General features: G+C 35.4%; 1 pseudogene; it reads left to right on the top strand.

Annotated features, from left to right (window-relative positions):
- The first annotated feature begins 21,823 nt into the window (after positions 1 to 21,823).
- LOC149231210 (plant UBX domain-containing protein 7 pseudogene) lies at positions 21,824 to 23,086 on the top strand (annotated as a pseudogene).
- Positions 23,087 to 24,455: the final 1,369 nt, after the last annotated feature.

The raw sequence follows: 24,455 nt of genomic DNA, 5'->3' as shown, positions 1-24,455 counted from the left end.
AACTTGGTGAGTTAAATTGCTCCATGTAATTCATCCAATAATTCATCAATGACAGGAATGGGAAATTTATCTTTAATAATGAACTTTTTGAGCTCCATATAATGTGGACACATGCGCCATGATCCATCCTTCTTACGCACCAATACTACTGGAGCAGAGAAAGAACTTTGACTAGGCTGAATTATACTAGCCTCTAACATTTCTACAACCATATGTTCAATTTAAATCTTATAGGGATATCTGTAAGTCCTGATGTTTGGAGGAACACTTCCTAGAATCAAATGAATAACGTGATCATGATCACAAATAGGTGGGAGGCTTTCAGGAGTCTCAAATACCTTGGAATGTTTGTCCAAGTCTTTTTGGAGATCTGGAGAAACATATTATTCCATTTTTGAACCTCTAGTGAACATACTTATGAAATTACACGCCATTTTTCTTTCTTTAGAAGCTTCGTCATACTATTAGAGTTGATTATCTTTCATGGTTTCCTTGTGATACCTATTAATTTAACATCCTTTCCTTCCCCAAAAAAAATCAAGAAAATTTCTTGCAAATTAAAAGTTATTGTACCCAAAGATTGTAACCATTGGACTCCTAGTAAAAAATCAACAGCCCCCATCGGAATGGAAAGCATCGAACTATTCAATACGTATTCTCCCATGGATAGCTTGATATTATGGAACTTTCCAAATAAATTTATGGTTCCTGCATTTGCAGTCATCAGTTGAAAATATGGTGCAGGATATAGGAAGAAATTCAATTCCTTGTTTATTTTACAATGAATAAAATTATGGATACTACCTAAATCAATCAAAACTATGACCTTTAGCTTCTTGATATGCCCTTCCCTCTTGATATTTTGAGGAGTGGTAATTCCTTCCAATGCATTAAAAGATATGGTTGGATTCATTTCTTCTTTCTTTGAGGTTGGTTCCTATCATATATCCCCCTCATTTAATGTTTCTTGTCCCTTTTTTCCTCCTCTTCAAAATCTGTGTAGAATGATTTCTTCTCAACACTCTTATGACCTTTAATGTATTGCTATTACCATTGTAAGAAATCCATTTTTCTCTTTTTTTCCTCCAATTGTTGTGGTGTCAACCTTGTAGGTTGTGGAGGACTAGGACCAACAACACTTCCATCTTTATAGTTGTGAGTGGTAGACTTCCATGTTGCCATAATTTTTCTTTCAACATTTCTTGCGACCCTAAATGCCTTCTCTAATGAATCAGGTTCCCAAAGGCGAACCTCATGTTGGATGTTATCTTTTAAAGTCCCTATGAATACATCAAACATATTCTCCTCCAAAATATCATCTACCCTAATATTCAATTTTTGGAAGTCTTCAATGTGCTCCATGATTGAACCCTTTTGTTTGAGATCTACCAATTGGGTAAAGAAGGTGTTTCTCTTTGTATCTTCATAATGTGCAATCATGTCCTCTATAAAAATTGACTAGGTGACAAGTGATTTACAACAACAAAGGCATATATACCATACAAATTGATTGGGTTCTAAATATAAAGATGCAATGCTTACCTTTTGTGACGGTTGCACCTCATGTATATGAAAATATTGCTCCATCTGTACTATCCAAGTTACCGGATCCTTGCCATCAAACTTCCTCATATCTATTTTTGGAATGTGGTGGTTCTTAAACCCCACATGCGAGTCTCTAAAATCATGATTGATATTTATTTTGTATTCATCATGATTTTCATGGATTGGCTTGTCACCAATGGGACGCCTTTCTTCTAGAAAATTTTCCGAACTTTCTTTCAATCCTTCTATCCTAACATTCATCATTGCTTCCATGTCTGATTTTAAACTATCACTCAAAACTACCATGTCCCTTTTTGTACCATCTATCTTAACATTCATCATGGCTTCCAAATCATTTTTTGTTACTTTTTGAAAGAGCAAAATTTGTTGCATTTCGTCTTGCAGTTGTGATATATCATGTTGCATTTCTCCTCTTCTTCATGTGTCATAGTGGAGCTTGTGGGTTACTTACTAGGTGTTTCAATTTTCTTTCTTTGGGGCATCAATTAATGATAATTATTCTTCACTATTCCATTTGAATCACTCAAAACTAAATTTTCAAACCAAACTTATGAAAACTTTTAAAATGACTACACACACTTTTTTTGCTTCGTAGGAGCTTGACATTGAATGTGTTGTATCTCTATAATTTCGGATCTATAAGGTCTAAAATTTCATCCTGTGTTATCCGTCTGAGTTCTCTTTCCAACTACATAGGTTGGATCAATATTCAATTATTCATCAAAGAGTTAGCTAAAATATACCACGATGAGCTGATTATACACTAGTTTAGTAGAGCAAACATATACGAAGTGCCATGTGTCTCTATTTAAACCTTCAAACCTAAAAAAAATACACAGAAAACTACAGTTCGTTCTCTTTCTATAACTTCTTACAAAATTTCAATATGATATTGAGAGAGAGAGTTATGATGATTTTCCCAAGGTCACCTATTTGGGATGTAATTCAGGATCCTGCAAAAACCCTAACTTCCTTGGATCATTTCTCCGAAAATATAGCGAGACAATATATGAATTTTGGACCCAAGGTTCAGGAATATTTCGTCTCAAATAGGCTTTCTTGTTCGTCTTCTGAAATTTCATAGAAAAAAGTTATAATGCAAATTGCTGATGACCTATTTGAAGAAGCCAAACCCTAGAATCCAAATATCTTATACCAAATGTTATGAAACTAGCTCACAAAATAAAAGTAAAAAAGATAGATCAAGAACTTCAAAATCAGCCTCTTCGAGGGGGAAAACTCCTTTTCAATACTTAAATGAATAATTCTTGGATGATACAAATGACAAGACCTCCTTTCTATATGTAAGGGTCTAAGGGATCACAATATAATCAAAGCCGACATAAAAATAATAATGTAAGGGCACAACAATAACAATATGGAGCACAATAACAACAATATGGGGAATACATGGGGAACAACAATATAATAATGGGGTACAATAAAAATAAAAATGAGGGAATACAGTACTATTATAGGGACCTAATAGTGTGATAGTGTCCAAGTTGGAGCCTGGTGAGCAACAAATTGATGGACAAAGGTAGTTGCGAGAGAGGAATTTGTTGAGCTCAAGGGCTGATCAACGAGAACAATTTTGTGGAGACCAAGACTTTTGTGTGGAGAAGGACTTATACAACAGATGATGCGAATTCCTCTTAGCCTGTGTTCATTGTGGGAGATGGGAATCTTGCAGTGATAAGTGGAATCCCTCTGTGCTCTATGTTGGCCTCCATCAGAGTAATGTAGGAAGACCATAGCGGGATGAAGTCCCTGAGTAGCTATGGAGAAACAATGGGTAGATTGAGAGTTGTTCGTAAGTGGAGTTATGAACAACTCGACTAGAGTCTTGATGTGTTGTGGCCTTTATGGATGAAGGAACAAGTATAGAGAATATTTTATAGTTGAGCTTTAGTGACCAGATGGACTTGGAACATTGATAGAGGTAGTGCTACAGATTGGGGGCCGAAGGACCAGGCAAGTACATGGTATGACCGAGAGGAGCTGAGAGAGTCAACTACATCAGTCAGATGGTTAGAGCACCTTGTTGAGGCTAGATTGGTTGTTGATGTACTGACACGAAGCCCCAATTTGTATCTTGTACTAGTGGATGTATGAGGGCCATTATCCTTGTTACGGAAGCCCTAGATTGTTGTATTATATGTTCAATAATATAATGAAGTCGGATTGAAAACTATATATATATATATATATATATATATATATATATATATATATATATATATATTATGCATGTATGATTTAGTGTTTTTTATATTCCACTATGCAAAGTAGTATCATTGAGATTCTTAGTTTGTTAGCGCCAAAGATTTTAATTTTCTATCCTAGATCCAAGGTCGTGGAAATTCAACATTCTCTTCTCCCTAGATGACAGATTTCAGGGAAATTTTACAACAACTAGGTAGTTGGCTATGTCATTAAACCAGGGAGAGAACACTGAGATAGCAAATAGGTTCCCATATGGAAAATTATCATCGACCATCCCTTCATCACTTGTAGGCAAAGAATGTCTAGACAAAAATTCAGCAACTACATTTTATTTTCCTAGCATGTCAATGATAGTTAAATCAAACTATTGTAGCAATAGCAAGCATCTAATGGTTATAGCATTCACATCAGGCTTATTCATAAAATATTTAATAGTTGCATGGTCAGTATGCAAAAAATTTTCCATCGAGTGATGTAGTTCAATTCAACCATAGATAATTTTTTACTAATGAAATAAATGGCATAGAGTAACTTACCATATATTTCTCCCAAGGATGCCCCCACACCTTTGTCAAATGCATCAACATGGATATCAAAGGTAGATCCCAATTTTGGCCCCTAAGTATGGGTGTCGTGGTTAATTTCTCTTTCAAAATCTCAAGGGCCTCTTGGCAGCTATTTGTCCAATGGAATTCTGATTCCTTGGCCAACAATCCAAATAGTGGTGAAGCCACTTTACTAAATTCCTTGATAAACCTCCTATAATATCCAACTAAACCCAAGAAACCCCTAAAATCCCTCTTATTTTGAGGACTAGGGACCCTTTTGATGATGGTAATATTCTTTGGGTCCACTTGTATTCCCTCTTGAGATATTGAATGGCCAAGGACAGTCTGTGCATTCATTAAAAATTCACATTTCTTAGGACTAAGAAAGAGGTTCATTTTGATGGATTTCCTCAAGACTTTTCCCAGGTTAGAGAGAACCTCTAGGAATTCATGCCCGTAGGGAGTGAAATCATCTATGTAGATCTGCATAGAGTCATGGAAAAGCTCAACAAATATGCTCAAAACATACCTTTGAAAAGTGGCAGGGGCATTGAATAGACTTTAAGGGAGGTCACTATAAGAAAAGGTACCCCTAGGACATGTGAATGTATTTTTGTCTTGATCCACACCACTGATTTGGATTTTATTGTAACCACTGAATCCATCCAGGAAAGAGAATAACTTCTTCCCTACAAGACCATCTAAAATTGATAAATCAAAAGGAAAAGGGAAATGGTCCTTCTTAGTGGATTTGTTCAATTCTATGTAATCCACATAGATCCTCCACTTCCCATTATTCTTTGAGATCAAAACTAAACGGGACACCCACTCATTATCTGAGATGGGGTATATGAACCCTACATCCAACAACTTTTGTAATTCTTCCTTTAATATGTCCTTGAGGTTTGGGTTCATTCTCCTCTAAGGTTGGTGCACATGTTTACATCCCTCCTTGACATAGATGTGATGAGCACAAACTGAGAGATTCTCCCCCTTCATTTATTTATAGTTCCAATTAAAGACATCTAAGTGTTCTCTCATCATCTTGCACAACTTCTCTTCTTGGTTGGATGAGAGAGAGGGGCTAATACTCAAGGTTATAGAGGGACCAAATTATATAACTTTGACATGGGAAGTACTTGGGTCAACTAAGAATAATTGAGTCCAAGGACTACTCTCAGACACTTTCACAATCTCATCAAGAGGCATGGTACTGGGGGTTGGTAATGGAGGATCTAGTCAATGAGGTCATCTTCATCAGGTTGCCCCCCTCTTATAATAGCATCTAGGGTACATATTGGATGGGATGGTGTATGTTATAATTCATCTTCCTCCTCCTCTTCTAGCCATAAGGCTAAGTCATGCTTAATGGATGGTTAAGCAGGAGGGCAAAATACCAATTGTTTTGAGAAATGCTCATTCTTAATGGTCATGTTTCCAACCCTACAAATAATGTAAGCATCACTAGTGGCTAACCATGGCCTTCCTAGGATGAGATTATAACCATTGAATTTGGTTGGGCTAGAGAACCAAGTGTTGGCCCAAATAGTTAATTAACCAAGAACCAAGAATTATATAAATGAAACTGAATTAAACTCAATGTAAGACACAGGTAAAAAACACAAGATTTTTACGTGGTAAAACCTTGACAGGGTGTCAAGGAAACATCCACGGGGAAAGGGATTGGATTTTCTATTAAACCAACAATGATTCTCCTTATTACAATAGTTTGAGCATTCATCATTTTATAGGAGCCTCCTCCATTACATAGTTGTTGTTTCAGTATAAAACCAACTTGGAAGTAAATACAATTCTTACACATATTTACAATTAGTTGTCAAATTCCAACAAAATCCACCTTGACAACAATTTTCCTAATCCCTTGCCCATGTCCATTCATCATCTATTCTGCAAGCCAAGAGAAGCTAAACACCATCGCAATTTCTCTACTATAACTGGCTTCATGAATATGTTTGCTTAATTCTCCCATGTATGGACCTTCTTGAGAGCTACTTTTTTGCCATTGATCACATGTCTCAGAAAATGATACCTTACATCAATGTGCTTGGTCTTGCTGTGATAAGCTGGATCTATAGCCAAGTGAATAACACTCTGACTGTCACAGAGTACATTCAATTTCTCCTGTGTCCTTCCAATATCATCAAGTAGACCCTTTAACCAGATTGCTTCTTTACTGGCATCTGAAGCAACTATATATTCTGCTTCAGTAGTGGCTAACACAACTATTTCTTGAAGCTTTGACATCCAACTAATTGCTCCACCTACAAGAGTAAAGACATAACGTGTAGTAGATATCATTTTGTCCAAATCATCTGCATAATCAACATCTACATATCCACAAACAGATCCTTCACTACCATTAAATATGATGCAATGTTTACTTGTGACTTTTAGATATCGAAGCACCCATTTCACTGCTCACCAATGTTCTTCACCTAGATTTGTTATGAACCTACTGGCAACTCCAATTGCATGTGAAATGTCAGGGCTTGTAGATACCATCACATACATTAAGTTGCCTACAACATTTGCATATGGTACATGATACATATACTGCTTTTCTTCATTAGTTTTAGGACTCAAAACCGAAGAAAGCTTAAAATGGTAAGCTAATGGAACATTAATAGGTTTCACACTGTTCATACATAACTTTTCAAGTACTCTTTCGACATACTTCTGATGTGATAACCAATGCTTACCATTTTTCATGTCTCTATGTATCTCCATGCCCAAGATATGTTTTGCTGCTCCAAGATCCTTCATATCAAATGTCTTAGAGAGTTGATCCTTTAACCTGTTGATCTCTTCCATGCTTTTTCTTTCAATAAGCATATCGTCAACATACAAAACTAAGATAATGAATATGCCACCGAATCTCTTGAAGTATACACAATGATCATACTCACTTCTAATAAAGTTTTGGATCACCATGAAGGACTCAACTTTCTTGTACCATTGCCTAAGAGATTGCCTCAGGCCATACAATGATTTCCTGAGTTTGCAAACTAATCTTCTGCTGCAAACTTGTACAAAACCTTCTGGTTTTCCAATATATATCTCTTCATTCAAATCAACATGTAGAAAAGTTGTTTTAACATCTAAATGTTCTAACTCAAGATTAAGTAATGCAATTAGTGCCAACACAATACAAATAGAAACAAGTTTTACAACTAGTGTAAAAATCTCATGAAAGTCGATACCTTCAACTTGAGAAAACCCTTGTGCTACCAGTCTCTCCTTATACCTTTCAATACTTCTATCAACTTTCCATTTCAATTTGAAGACCCATTTGCATCCAACAACACTTCTCCCTTCAGGAATTTCTACAAGATCCTAGGTATTGTTCTTGGCTAAGGAATCCATTTCTTCTTCAATATTCGTTTTCCATTTTTCACTATCCATATCACCTACTGCTTCCTGATAACAAGAAGGTTCCCCATCTTCAGTAATCAAAGCAAAATATGAACTAGAATCTTCATACCTTTTGGGAGTTTTTCTTTCCCTTGTAGACCTTCTTAAAGTGACTGGTTGTTGAACTGGTTCAGAAACTTCAATAGCTTCCTTTGTATTTTCAACACCTTTTCCTCCAGAAGTCTCTCCTTCCTTTCGACTTTCAAAGAAAGGTCTAGCCTCCAACTGAATTTGTTGATTTGGTGATGCATGTTCCTGTTCAATTATTTCAACATTTGATTTTAAAAAAGATTCATCAAATGTTACATCTCTGCTAATGACTATCTTCTGTGACGTAGGATCCCACAACCTGTACCCTTTCACCATATAGTCATACCCAACAAATACATAAAATTTTGATTTTGGATCTAATTTTTAACATTGATTTTTAGGAATAAGAGCATAAGCATCACAACCAAATATCCTTAAATGTGAATAATCACAAGACTGATCTAACCAAACATTCTTCAGGAATTTTACAATTAATTGCTACTGAAGGTGATCTGTTAACTAAATAACAAGCAGTGGATACTGCTTCTGCCCACAACTCCTTTTGCAGGTTAGCATTGCTGATCATGCTTCTGGCTCTTTCCATAAGAGTCTGATTCATACGTTCAGCAACACCATTTTGCTGAGGAGTATAAACAACAGTTTTGTGTCTAACAATTCCTTCATCCTTACAATATTGTTCAAATTCTAGAGAAGTAAATTCACCACCATTTTCAGTTCTTAAACATTTAATTTATTTGCCTGTTCTTTTTTCTACCATTGCTTTAAATTGTTTAAAGACATTTAATACATCAACTTTCTTTTTCAGCATAAAGACCCAAACTTTATAGGAGAAGTCATCAATAAACGTTAAAAACTACAGAGTGCCTTCATATGATACAACATGAGATGGTCCCCAAAGATCATAATGAAGAACTATTGCAGCCTAAAACACATGGAGAAAGGTACGCAAATCTATCCAAGGTAGACGTTTCAAACTTTCCTGAAGACAAGTCTCACATTCCAGAACACAGATCTCATATTCCTGAAGGAACTAGAACGCAGGTTTCTAAAGCGTTTACAACAAATAAAAATCCTCAACGCAGATCTCAAATTCAAGAACGCAGATCTCACATTCTTGAAGGCACAAGAACGCAGGTTTCTACAGATTTCAATACAGTCTTAACTCAAACGTATCCAAATCAAGAACTATTGCAACCTGAAGCACATAGAGAAAGGTACGCAATTCTACCCAAGGTAAAGGTTTCTACAATGTTAAACATTCCTGAGGACGGATCTCACATTCCGGAACACAGATCTCACATTCTTGAAGGCACAAGAACGCAAGTTTCTACATTGTTAACAACAAATAAGAATCCTAAAGACAGATCTCAAATTCAGGAATGCAGATCTCATTCTAAAAGCACAAGAATGCAGTCCAAGATGAAGGCTTCTACAATGTTAACAGTAAATAAAAACATGAAGGTATCTACAACCATATACAATAAAGATTACAATAGTAATGACAGGAAAAACGTGTATCCAGTAGCTACTGCAACAAACTCGAACATATTCTTTAGTTTTAGAAATGAAATTTATGGAAAGACATGTGGTGTAGCCATGGGATCCCCTCTATCTCCTATTATTGCTAGTCTCTTTATGGAGGATTTTGAAAATAAGGCCATTGAATCTGCCCCATTAAAACCCAAACTTTGGAAAAGGTTTGTCGATGACACTTTCATCATTTGGCAGCATGGAAAAGAAAAATTGAAGGATTTCCTACAGCACCTAAACAGTCTATCCAGTTCTATCCAATTTACCATGGAAATAGAGGAGAACGACAACCTTCCTTTTCTTGACATCTTAATCAAAACAAAAAAAGATAGATCCATATCACACCAGGTATATTGTAAGAAAACCCATACAGAACATTACCTACATGCCAACTCTAATCACCATCCATCCCAGAAAATAGGTGTTCTCAACAGTCTAGCAACCAGGGCCGTCCCTATTTCGGATAAAAATCACTTTGAAGATGAGAAGAACCATCTTATGAATGCATTCATAGAGAACGGATACAAAAGACACCAAGTGGTCAAAGCCTTCAAGGATGCTGAGAATCCCAAAAACAAACAACCTCTAGATGATTATCTAGGCAAGGTACACCTCCCTTACATATTAGGGACAACTGATAAAATTGCACACATATTAAGAAAGAACAAAATCAAAACCACGTTCAAACCCATGAAAACTATCAGCAGATGCCTAAAATCGGTCAAAGATCCTATTGATCCCAAATGCCACAAAGGAGTTTACATGGTTCGGTGTTCTTGCGGAAAGACATACATTGGAGAAACTGGTCGTTCTATCCATACTAGAATTCAGGAACATGCTGCCGATATAAAACATAACCGCTCAAAAACCTCAGCTCTCACTGAACATTCCTATAAAACCAATCATCACATCTGCATTGAATACTCTAAAGTAGTAGACAAAATTGATCATTATCACCATAGAAAACTGAGAGAAGCCATAGAAATAGGTAAAACCCCTAACAACCTCAATCTGGATGAAGGATGAAAAATAAGTGATAATTGGATTCCTACTTTAATGTCCTAGAACACCCTCCTCTAACCTATCCTACCTTTTCGCCCATTAAAACTCTTCTCACCTAAACTCTAACCCAAACTTCCATCTCTTAAAATTAAACATTAATTTACATCTAAAAACTATAAACTATAAACTATTTATATTCAAATTAATTAATTTACTCTAATTAATAAGAACAAATATAAAATAAAATCAATCATGAAACTAGGTAGGAACAATCATAATATAATTAATCATAAATCGTAACTCAAACGTATCCAAATGAAGAACTATTGTAGCCTGAAACACATGGAGAAAGGTACGCAAATCTGTCCAAGGTAGAGGTTTCAAACATTCTTGAAGACAAATCTCACATTCTGTAACGCAGATCTCATATTCCTAAAGGAACTAGAACGCAGGTTTCTACAGCGTTAACAACAAATAAAAAGCTTCAACACAGATCTCAAATTCAGGAACGCAGATCTCACATTCCTAAAGGCGCAAGAACACATGTTTCTACAGATTGAAATACAGTCTTAACTCAAACATATCCAAATCAAGAACTATTGCAGCCTGAAGCACATAGAGAAAGGTGTGAAAATCTACCCAAGGTAAAGGTTTCTACAACGTTAAACATTCCTAAGGACATATGTCACATTCCGGAATGCAGATCTCACATTCCTAAAGGCATAAGAACGCAAGTTTCTATAGCGTTAACAACAAACAAAAATCCTAGAGACAGATCTCAAATTCAGGAACGCAGATCTCATTCTGAAAGCACAAGAACGCAGTCCAAGATGAAGGCTTCTACAACTTTAATAGTAAATAAAAACATGAAGGTACCTACAGCCATATACGATGAAGATTACAATAACAATGACAGGCAAAACGTGTATCCAATAGCTACTGCAACAGACTCCAATGTATTCTTCAGTTTTATAAATGAAATTTATGAATAGACGTGTGGTGTAGCCATGGGATCCCCTCTACCTCCTATTATTGTTAATCTCTTTATGGAGGATTTTGAAAATAAGGCCATTGAATCTGCCCCATTAAAACCCAAACTTTGGAAAAGGTTTGTCGATGACACTTTCATCATTTGGCAGCATGGAAAAGAAAAATTAAAGGATTTCCTACAACACCTAAACAGTCTATCCAGTTCTATCCAATTTACCATGGAAATAGAGGAGAAGGACAACCTTCCTTTTCTTGACATCTTAATCAAAAGAAACAAAGATTGACCCATATCACAGCAGGTATATCGTAAGAAAACCCATACAGAACATTACCTACATGCCAACTCTCATCACCATCCATCCGAGAAAACAGGTGATCTCAACACTCTAGCAACCAGGTTCGTCCGTATTTCGGATAAAAATCACTTTGAAGATGAGAAGAACCATCTTATGAATGTATTCACAGAGAACGAATACAAAAGACACCAAGTGATCAAAGCCTTTAAGGATGCTGAGAATCCCAAAAACAAACAACCTCTAGATGATTATCTAGGCAAGGTACACCTCCCTTACATATTAGGCACAACTGATAAAATTGCACACATACTAAGAAAGAACAAAATCAGAACCACGTTGAAACCCATGAACACTATCAGCAGATGCCTAAAATCGTTCGAAGATCCTGTTGATCCCAAATGCCACAAAGGAGTTTACATGGTTCGGTGTTCTTGCAGAAAGACATACATTGAAGAAACTGGTCGTTCTATCCATACTAGAATTTAGGAACATGCCGCTGATATAAAACATAACCGCTCAAAAACCTTAGCTCTCGCCGAACATTCCTATAAAACAATCATCACATCTGCATTGAAAACTCTAAAGTAGTAGCCAAAATTGATCATTATCACCATAGAAAACTGAGAGAAGCCGTAGAAATAGGTAAAAACCCTAACAACCTCAATCGGGACGAAGGATGGAAAATAAGTGATAATTGGATTCCTACTTTAATCTCCTAGAACACCCTCTTCTAACCTATCGTACCTTTTTCCCCCGTTAAAACTCTTCTCACCTAAACTCTAACCCGAACTTCCATCTCTTAAAATTAAACATTAATTTACATCTAAAAACTAAAAACTAAAAACTATTTATATTCAAATTAATTAATTTAAGAACAAATCTAAAATAAAATCAATCATGAAACTAGGTAGTAACAATCATTATATAATTAATCATAAATAAATAAATTAATAAAAATAAATAAATTAATAAATTAAAAATTCATTTTAATATTAATATTGAATAAATTAAATATTCCTATCAACTTATATATAACTCTAAATATCAAGAACAAAAACTATAATGAATTTAAGTATAAAATAAAACAATAACAAACATAACATAATTATTCATAAATTATTTAATAAATAAAAATAAAAATAAAAACAATAATAAATAATAAATATATATATTAAACTACATTAATTGTAAAAAAAATAAAAAAATAAATTCAATTACATAGTTGAATATTAAAATATATATATATAACAATAATAATAATAATAATAATAAATTAAATTAATTAATTAAAAATAATAATAATAATTACAAAATAAGTCTGGAAAAGTCGGCTTGTCCCTATGCATCCCTCATCCCTATTTGTTCACATCCTAGGAGATCTGTCCTGCACAATTACTGATCTATCCTGATGATGAGCCACGGTGGAGGGCTCAAAACGTCGATTCAATCAAATCATGGATGTGAGAACTCCGGAAGAAAACAACACACTGTGCACTGATCGCAGAAGCCTCAAAACAGCAATAATGAATATAGTCTAAAATTTCTTGACTATTATGACTTCCAATTTTAAATCTTTGTTTACACTGTTTTCCATACAGACAATGTTTACAAATATCCAACTTCAAGGATTTCAAATCAGGAAGTGATTTACATTTCATTAGTACATGAAGACCTTTCTCGCTCACGTGACCCAATCGTTGATGTCATAGGCAAGTACCTTCCTCTTCTTCTTTCTCTGACACAATCGCTACTTCACTGACCTGAGTACTTCCTTTCAATCTGGAAATATTTCCAACCTTTTATGCTTTCATAACAACTAGGGTGCCTTTAGAGACTTTTAGCACTCCATTCTAACCTACAAACTTATAACCATCTGAATCCAACACTCCCAAAGAAATCGAACTTTTCTTCAAATCAGGTACATGTCTAACATTAGTTAATGTTCTAACTATGTTATCATACATTTTAATCCCGATATTTCCCATCCCAACAATATGACATGATACATTATTACCCATAAACATAAAACTACCAGTTATATCTTCATATGAAGTAAACCAATTTTTGTGTGGACACATGTGATGAGAAGCACCAAAGTCTAACAGTCAACTTTCAAAATCCTGAAAGACACTACATACAGGTAAATTTTCATCTATCATACATAATTATTCAACAGATAAAACTTCGTCTATCATACCTGAATCAACCTGATTTGCTTCCTTCTTTGGGTTATCATAATATTTTCGTTTCCAACAGTATTTCTTGAGGTGTCCAATTTTATTGTAGTGCCAACATTTTGTCTTAAACTTCTTTCCCTCTGATTTTGATCTGGAAGACCCCCTTGTTTTTTCTCATCTCTCCTTTGACCATCCTCTGGCTATCATGGCTTCTGGTGGAGTTGCCTCAGTACTGGATTTCCTCTGTACTTCTTCATATAAGAGAGCTCCCACAACTGATTCAAATTTCAAAGAATTAGCAATCCTCAAACTGATTGAAGTTACGAAGAGGTCCCACGACTTGGGCAGAGAACACAACAAGGTTATAGCTTTGTCCTCTTCCTGAATTTTAACTTCCATATCTGATAATTGGCATATAAGTGTATTAAAAACATTTAAATGTTCTACAACTTTTGTACCCTCCTTCATCCGAATACTGTACAATTCTCTTTTCAAATAAATTATATTAGTTAATGACTTTTTCATATATAGCTTTTCCATTTTTTCCCATAAACTTGCAACTGTACTCTCTTCAACAATGTTGAAAATAACTTCATCCACCAAGCATAACCTGATGGTACTAAGATCTCGGGCATCCATGTCCTCCCAGTCTGAATTAGTCATGCTAGCAGGTTTCTTATTTGCCCCATCCATAGCTTTGTACAACCCTTGTTGCACCAGCAAATCCCTAACTTTCAGTTTCCATAAAGTAGAGTTGTTCTTGCCGTTGAATTTCTCCACCTCAAACTTTGCATTCATCATCTTGGCCATTTTTTTCTCCTAGGGTTTCAGTCTTTCAACTAGGGTTTCTAAAAGAAATAATTCGATTTGTCTTCTTCCAACAAGGGTTTTCAATTTTTACAAAATAAAATTCAGAATTATGTTCCTTTCCAAAAAAATATTTCCTCAAATTGACCGGAGAAAAAAAAAAGACCTACAACAATTTTCTAGAAGAATTCCTTTTAATTTTAGTTTCATGGACAAAAAACTCCGCTCTTTAATGAAATCCTTTTCTGGAAAAATTTCACACATTCCCCTTTTTTGTAATTTCAATTTCTTGAGAAAAAAACCTCTGTTCTTCAATCTAAAGAAACCCTTTAATGGAAAAAAAAACTTACTTCATCAATCTGGAATTTTGTTATTGGTTTAAAAAAAACAATCTGGAAAAGATTTACCTGGATTTCTTAAAACATGACCTCTGGTCTTCCTTTAGCGAAATGCAACCTTCACCCAATCAGCGAAATTTTTCTCGCTTTGCCGCAAATTTCCGAATTCCTTTCTCTGCAGTGACAACATTCCAATTTCTCCCTTTTTTCTTCACAACGGTGAAAGGAGGCACATTCTTCTGCTTCAGATTTTTCTCCAGCAACTGTGGCTGGACTGCCTCTCCAGTTCGATGGCAGCTGGCTAAATGGAGCTTCAATGCAGGAGAGATTGGCACATTAGTGGCATCTCCTCTTCAAGTTGCCAATTCAAAAGAATGCAATTCAATGCAGGAGAGACTAGCTTGTCGTCAGCAACTCCTCTTCAAGTTTCCAGTTCAAAAGAATCTAAGCAAACATTTCCTCATAGACTTTCAGCGATAGCCCCTATTTTTAAAAAAATGGTGGCGTTATTCAATAGAGCTCGACTGTAACCATAGCAGGCTTTCAGCTCACCTCCAGAACCAGCATGGTCTCTATTGAGCAGCCCGGACTTCTTCAAAAAAAAATGACTAACGGTTCTACTGCGTTTCCTTCCAGAATCTTCTGTTGCTCCCTTAATTTAAATCAGTGTGTCATTTTCCCCTTCACAATTGTGGATAGGGTAATATGATAGGGTCTAATACCAATTGCTGACCCAAACAGTTAATTAACCAAGAATCAAGAATTATATAAATGAAACTGAATGTAAGACACAAGTAAAAAAACACAATATTTTTACTTCGTAAAACCTTGACAAGGTGTCAAGGAAACATCCACGGGACAAGGGATTTGATTTTCTATTAAACCAACAATGATTTTCCTTATTAAAATAGTTTGGGCATTCATCATTTTATAGGAGCCTCCTCTGTTACATAATTGTTGTTTCGATATAAAACCAACTTGGCAGTAAATACAATTCTTACACATATTTTCAATAAGTTGTCAAATTCCAACACCAAGAAGTTAGTAGGATACTCATAGCAGTCAATGGAGACCATTACATCCTCAACAACTCCCTCACGATCCATTTTGGATCTATTTTCAAGTTGTAGCACTGTAGTGGTCTTTCTTAAGGCTGCTTGGAGGTTTATTTCATCATGGTTTCTTTAGTGATCACGTTGATGGTAGCCCCAAGACCAATCAGGGTATGAGGGACAGTGATGCCATCAATGTGAATATCTACCACTGCACTTCCAGAGTCTAAATATTTTGGACAAATCACTCTCTCCAAAATAAAATAACATAATTGACTAATAACATTAATGGTGGGGGTGTCTCTTTTCCTCCTACCCAGGTGTTTCAAACATTTCTCCTTGATTAGATTGTTATAGATTTTAACATCCTTAAAATTATTCAATTCTCCAATAAGTTTAGTCTCTTATGGGGTGTGCTATTTGGGATGGATAAATCTCTCAGGAATAGGAGTTGGATTTACTTGAGGGGTACTCTCTTCCTTTTCATCTTCAAGTTCTTCAGTGGGGGATGGATTTTAGTTATCTAGAAGCACTCTTCCACACCTAAGGTTGATTTCTTGAATCTCCATAGCGTAGGCAGGGTAATATGTTTCTCCATTGTAGACCTATTGTACTTGCTTGTTATTTGGGTTCAGATTAGGTTGAGAAGGCATCTGAGGTTTCATGGGTGGAGCAGGATGAGTGAGTTGTGGTTTAGTTTGAGGTGGTGACAGTAAAGTCGAAGACTAGTTGAGTTGAGGCCTCCACCCTTATGATGGGTTATTCCATGGAGGAGGTTAAGAAGCATATGGCTGAAATGGTTGATTAACAGGTTGGGGAGGATATTGAGGAGAATAAGGCCAAGAAGGAGGTGTGGAACATGATGGATGAGTAAAAGACTACTAGGGTGGCGAGGATGAATTCTGGTTAGGATGGTAATAAAAGCAAGATGCACCTTGAATGACCTATTGGTATGGAAGAGGTCCTTGAGGCTTACTTTGATTTATAAAGCAGATTTTCTCAGCCCCACCTTTTGCCCCTTGGTATACAAGTCTTAAACGAGGCAAAGAAATAAAATTTTCTTTGGCATGGTTTTCCTCACAGACAGAGCAGAACTCTATGATATTTAATGGTAATTCATTTCTAGGGTGCCTCCTAGTGCATTTAGGACAAAAAATAGCTAGGGCTATCTCTGCTTCCTCATGTCTCCTCTTGATCTGCATGGTATCCATTTGCAATGCATGTATGTAGAATTTCCATTTTAAATTCCTCCAAGATGTTCCCAATCTCATTCTTGATGGATGTTGTCAAAGCAGATGAATTGACCAAGCCTTGACTTGCCCTACCCTTCTTCCTAGCTGTCCTAGAGTGATTTTTGAACACGGCTTTGATGTCTTCATAGGATAACTTATAGATGTACCCCCTAGACAACATGTTGAGGGTTTCTAGCATGTCCTCCCTGATTGCTTGAAGAAGAAATAGCTTGAGTGATTCAAGATGGTGAGTGCATATGGCCCTCCTATAATTGAGTTGAAATATCTCCTCATAGTTCTGTAGGGATTCATCAGGTCCAAGAGTCCTCTTCAAGCTCGAGTTAAAAATTTGAAAAAAGAAAATACTCAATGCAAAGGTGAGTGCACTTCTAAGAGATCACCAAAATTGAAAGAGGTTTTGCACGCTAAAGAATGATATTTTATCATATAGGAATCACTTGCATTACAAGAGAAATAGGTGGTGATGGATGAAGGTAAATACCCAACAAGTATTGATGTTGTCGAGCGAGATATTGATATAGTGTAGGTGGAAAATAGAAAGTATTGGAACCAATTTAGATTTTCTACAAAATAGAAACAAAACATCCAAATTGGAGTCTAAGAGTTGCAAAAGAAATTAAAAGAATTGAAGAAAAATAATAAAAAATTGAACGATGACAAATATGGGGGAATAAATTATAATTTTCTAGAAAATAAGTTAAAATAAGCCCAAGGGAAAGTCATGTAGCTAGTGGAGTACCATAATATATTGAAAAAGGATCTCAAGTATGGATTTTCTTGGTTTAAGAGAATGCAGGAAGAGATGAGTGGAAAGGAACACACGTCTATGTTTTCCAAAGAGATCTCAATATTAAGTCAACAAAACAAAAAAATAGCAGTAAGGTTGCAAAATGGTTCAGAGAAAGCTCGAGCTTTGAAATTGGATGTTTGAAGGATATGCATTATTATCCCAAGATTTCAACAGAAAATGTTGGAATATGGGCCCATGATTAGAGTTCCATTGCGAACATTCCTTGTTAGTGGAAGAAAGGAGAAGCCTTCAAAGCAACAAGCTCATTATGCTTGTATGCAACTTTGATTATTGAGTAGACAATACTAAAGTTGTAATCATGTCATATTGGTAATGGAGGTAGATTGTAAATCTTGCAGAATCTCCTACTAGCTGATTATTAATGGTCTCCCAATTGTTTTTGGAAGGCATAGATTACTTCTTACATACGAGCAACACTCAGTGAAAATCAAGTATGCTATCAATTAGATGTTAAATAATCCATACTCATCAAGTGTTAGCTACGACATTCTAACTAGCAAGGAGAGATCATGACCCCTCCCAAAAATAAAGTGTAATCATATCTCATATTTTCAGTCTACATACATAACTCCAATACTTTCATAAATAGTAAAATATGTACTCCATGCAACAGGCCAAGGACCTCCCTTTTGAAAGAAATGATATATTATTTTGTATTTCATTTGTGAAACAATGGCACATAGATGTAGTTCCTTCAAAGATCGATTCACATTTGAGGAAATAAAAATTCAAACGTGTTTTTGGTTTCTCCATATGTCTCATTTCGTCAATTTGTAATTGCAGTAGAAAAATGAAAGAGAAATGGTAATGTCAATTCTAGGGAAATAGCGAGTGCAAATATGAGGTGTTAGAGTGCATGAAGGTGGTAGTCTCACATGAAATTGGCCTTATGTTAGCTATCTATGACTTCTGAAAAATTTTCATAGAATAATGTCTATCCATAATCGCCCCTTTTACAAGGATCCTTCCGATGTAGAGTCACCAGACCTCGATATGTAAATATGGGTGTGATGTCTAATGATGTGTCTTTGGATCGAGCTTTGAGATCAACCTTCCATAAAATCATTGACCCAGTAATAGGTGAACAAGAGCTATTATAGAGATAAAATCTATAGATTGGCTTCCCAAAAGATGGATCACTAAACTTAGAACTATAGAGAGACTAGTGCGAGCGTTGAAACCATAATTTTTTTTTATTGAGTGTCAAACCATAGATTTGGATCTACAAAAGACTTGTTGGAAAACAGAAATATCAGAATGCTAAGATTGTATCAGAAGAATGAAGACCCCAATGATAAAACTTAATGAGATAAGGAAATGCAAAGGTCGTGACCAAAATCTAGTGGAAAACACTACTATTAGAGGGAAATTTGGAATTATTAAGGAGATAATGTGTTGAGGAGATGCATACAAGGCTATAGAGTGTAGTCAAACTCTGAGAAAGAGAACAATTTGGAAAATTTGAGGATTTTCCCACTATAAATAGGGCTAAGCTTTTACAAACCCTAATTAAGGCATTGATGGCTAAATCTTGCAAATTGGGTATGGAAGTGACAACATCCTCCAATAAAGTACATTTGTTGAGATACCCTACAAACCCTAGATTTAAAATGCATTCCTATCATTGGTCAATGTTCCTTAATGATAAAGAAACTAAATTTTTAATGGATTTGGAGGCCTACCGAAGATGTTGGCCCTACAATTAATCCACACATTTAGAGAGATTTAAGTGATTGACCTATTTGAAGTGAGAGACAAGATAAGGAAGGATTGCACTAGAGATGAGATTTGTGTGCTTTTTCCATGAGCATATCATTCGAGAACCTGCAAAACATGGATGCAAAGAGCTTGAGTGTTGAAGGGAGGTCATAAAGTCTCCTATGAACGTGCGTTGAAGGTCCTTGGGCTTGTGATTGATCATCGCCATAATTTACATTTGTGTGAGTTTCCATGGATACGAGGATATACGTCTTGGGTTTTAATATAAGAACTTGCAAATGATTATGTTGAAAGAAGTCCCTTTAATAAACAAGATCATCAAATTCATGAGATCTCATATGTTGTAAGGTATACATCTTATAAGGAAAGAAATGTGAATGTTTTATGAGAGACAATCAATGCTTAGAGAGAGAATAAGTGCTCCCTATATTTTATTATATTTTTGGAATTGATTGAATGGTAAATATGTTTTACATAAGGGAAGGATGCTCATGAAATTGATAAATTTATTTGATCATGAAATATATAATCATGAACATGGTTTTTCATGATAAATTTATTTTATCATGAGATATAATCATGAACATGGTGTGTGAATTCATTGAGATTGGTTGTGCATGAAAAGGGTATTGGTGCGAAACTGAATTTGGTGCCATACTTATATAAGATTTTCTATATACATATATGTACATGGCAATTATAATTGAAAATTGTAGTTAACTAAATTTCTGTAATTGAAATATTGCATTGAAAAATTTGAAGCATGCACTAAGGTCCCTGAGACTATTATCCAACAACATTTGAGATAATATGCTTTTATTTTTTTATACGAATGAAAAATAGTATTTTCCTATGTTAAGTCTTGGTGAACGTTAAAGTGAACTTGACAACCCCTCAAGCATCAACAGTTATGAGGATTCGAATACCGCACAAACTAAATCTTCATTTAACAGTGAAGCAGATCTCCTAGACCAAACTTCTTCTCTGTCTATCTTCAAGAGGACGACCACAATATATCGCGAAGCTAAGACACCAATGTCCCAAGAACTAGAAGAGATGAAGGAGATGCAAGATACAGGAAGTTGGAAGACCGTAGAGAAAAAAAAGAAAGCTATAGCATCAATCTCGCCAAGAAAGACAAGGAGCCAGACAATTAAAAACTAAGAAAATTATAGGTCCGATAGACCAATTTGTTCTCAGTGGACGTTAACCATCATCATCATCATCATCAAAAAACTTATGGTGAAAGAGCAAATTTATATAGAATGAATGATCAATTAATTCTTGTAGGCCCTACCCAACCTACTAATAATGAAGATGATTTTTTGTTGTACAATCAATATTGTATTTTGATTTTGTTAAAATGAGAAGAATATTTATTTATTTGGGTATATTCTTCCTCTCATAATCTTATTTTATTAAATTAATAAATAATATATATTTATAAATTATCAACATAAAAAAAACTTAAATCCAACCATCTTTTCTTATAGACCAACATAAATTATAATTTTTATATTAATGAAAATATTAAGTTTAATATTATAAGTTTTATATTAATAAAAATATTAAGTTTTATATTAATGATTCTAGAATATGAAAAAATCCAAGAAGAGAAGACGTCGTCCAAGCTGAGAGGCTGGTGGAAACGGACAGTCGCACTGAAAATTGGATTATCATGTTCGAGAACTGGTCCATCCCTTCTTAACACTGAATTAACTAAGCCGACGTTTGGTTGTGAGGTCTAATTTCCTTTTTAATAATATTAAATTGATATTTGATGGATTGACGTCGTGATAAAAAATAGAATAGGGTCACGTCGTTTGATTAATGTGCACCGAAAAGAGTATAGTACATATTAAGAGAGGAGTCAGTTTCTCTCTGACCATGATTTACTTTCGACGCATAGTCTAGCAATAGCATTTGCGCGTCTTGGGCATTTTTTACGTAAATAAAGAAATAGATTTCGGAGGGGGATCTATTTGAACTTATATTTCTTGTTGTCGTAACAAAATTCGTTAATCAATGGAAACCTCGGCAGAGAAGCAGGAACAGATTGTTTCATTCGTTGAAATAGTTGGGGAATCGACAGACAATGCGCGGCAGTTTTTGGAGGCAACCAACTGGAATCTAGACGAAGCGATACAGTTATTCTATGCTCAGTCTGATAATCATGAATTGCCATCGGCTTCTACTAGCTCTAATTTAAGTAATGCTCCAGTAATGGAAAGGCAAAGCCATGAGTACAGTGACCATACAGACTATGTACGCCCACCACTACCAGTTAAGAGGGAAGCATTATACGATGATGAGTTTATACGAAGAAGAGATCAACAATCGGCAGAACCTAATTCCTCCTGGGCTTTCTGGGATAAAGGCAATGATAGATTGGAAACTCTGTATCGCCCACCATTGGAATTGATGTTCAAAGGCAGTTTTGAGCAGGCTATGGTGGAAGCTGCAGGCCAAGGAAAATGGCTCATCGCAAATATACAATCCCCAAAAGAGTTCAGCTCTTATATGCTTAATAGAGACACTTGGGCCAACGAGGGTGTGAGGGAGACTATAAGTGCATTTTTCATTTTCTGGCAAATTTATGAGGACAATGAAGAAGGGCGAAAGGTGTCCACCTATTATCATTTGAGTGAGATTCCGTCAACACTTGTTATTGATTCTATTACTGGACAAAAAATGAAAGCTTGGACAGGCACCATCGATCCACAGGAATTGTTACAGGATTTGATACCTTATATGGATAAGGGCCCCAAGGAATTCAGCCTTCGAAGGAAGAGGAGGGTCACATCAAATGTTAATAATAATATTGCACATGAACAGATAGTGACATCAAATGTTAATAGCAATGCACATGAACAAATAGTACAAGGGAAAGACGTTTTAGCTGAGTTTTCTTCTTTGGCAATCAATGATGATAATCAACAAAAAGCAGTAGAGGCAATCAAGGAAGATAATCAAGAAAAAGCTGCAGTAAAACGAGAGTACCCAGCTCTCCCAGAGGAGCCACAAGGTGATAAGGGAGTGAACATCTGTCGGTTAGGTGTCCGTTTTCCTGATGGCAAGCGAGTGCAGAGGAGGTTTCTGCAAGCTGATCCCATACAGTTACTTTGGTCTTTCTGTTCTTCTCATGTCAAAGAAGCCAGTGATGGGCGGCAATTTAGACTGACACACGCAGTTCCTGGCGCATCATCTAAGACATTAGAATATGATACCAACTTGAGCTTCGGAGACTCTGGACTTTCCAATACACTCATTTCCATGATGTGGGAATGAAATTTGGAAATTGTAAGATATAGTAAATTCCCTCGAGCATTTTGTCATTTTATTCTGCTTCCATATCATATGGTAAATGGTAACCTCGCAAGTTCTCACAGGTATAACCTTTTCCATGTAAATCCTGTATACTTACCTGTAAACTTAGATTACATGTGAACATTCGAATGTGAACTTACACTTAAACAATGAGAATGTTTTAGAAGTACATTGAATATATTCCGAATCTGAATAATATATTAGGGATCCTATAACTATGCATTGCCTTTGCTTTACGTGAATTGCACCTTCGTAGTGCTTTAGAAAATCTTGAAATTGGATCAATCAAGGCACATGGGGTTGTCAAGGGTGCAGTGGTACATGGGGTTGTCAAGGGTGCAGTGGTAGTAAATGCCGTAAATGGCATGGCCTCAATCAAAGAGAGTATGGGCTCTTATAATCTTGGTAATTGGTTTGCAATATCAAAGAGTGTATGGGTTCACGGGTAGGTTATAATCTTGATAATGGGTTTGCAATGAAATATTGACCATATTCATGTAAATGTCGTTATTTATAGTCTTTTGTGGGTAGGGAAAATTTTAAGGATAGAAGTTAATCTTAAAGTTTAGAAATTTTCGTGAATCTTCTTAGTCTTTTATATGTAAATTGTAAAATTTTTGGTGATATTTTTGTGGAAATATTTAGATTTCCAATGATTTTATATTAATGGATATAATATTTTGGCCATTTTTAATGTAAAAGAATAGTGTACTATTAAATTTGGGTGAATCATTTTAGAAAAAAATAGAATTTGGCCCAAAAAAAAATGAAAAAGCATGGGAATTTAATCCACCTACGCATATTAGCCCCTTAAATTTTCCATGCTTGTGGTTTCTTATTGCAATTATATTTCATCTAAGCCCACTACTCTTTTATTGGTTTAATACGACCCTTTATTAGGGAAGGGAGTTTATAGTACAATAAAGTTGTGGGCCATGTTCACAATTTGGGCCCTATGCACACATAACTTCTTTCATGCATTTGAACTCAACAGGTATGTCAATGGTATGTCATGTTTGTATTCTCCATGTATTTTGCAATTAATGTTGGTTTGAATATAGTATTTCCTTTCTTGTTTCTAAAAATTATTAAGACTTAACATAAGTAATTATAAATGCAGCTAGAAGATCTATTGATAAGGGGTCCATATACCTAATGGTGTCACTTTCTTGTGCCCAAGTGGTATTTGTTAAAAGGGAATATGGTACATTAAGGTTATGCATATGTTTTAGACAACTAAATAAAGTAATAGTGAAGAAAAAATAGTACCTTTCCCAAGGTACGACGACTTGTGTGATCAACTAAGGGGAGGTAACGTACGTATTATCTA

Source organism: Pinus tabuliformis, chromosome J, assembly GCF_031772625.1.
Source record: "Pinus tabuliformis cultivar Carrire ecotype Pingquan chromosome J, CPIR1, whole genome shotgun sequence".
Classification (NCBI taxonomy): domain Eukaryota; kingdom Viridiplantae; phylum Streptophyta; class Pinopsida; order Pinales; family Pinaceae; genus Pinus; species Pinus tabuliformis.
Note: the sequence above shows the minus strand (reverse complement) of the source record. Positions and strands in the feature narration are given on the sequence as shown.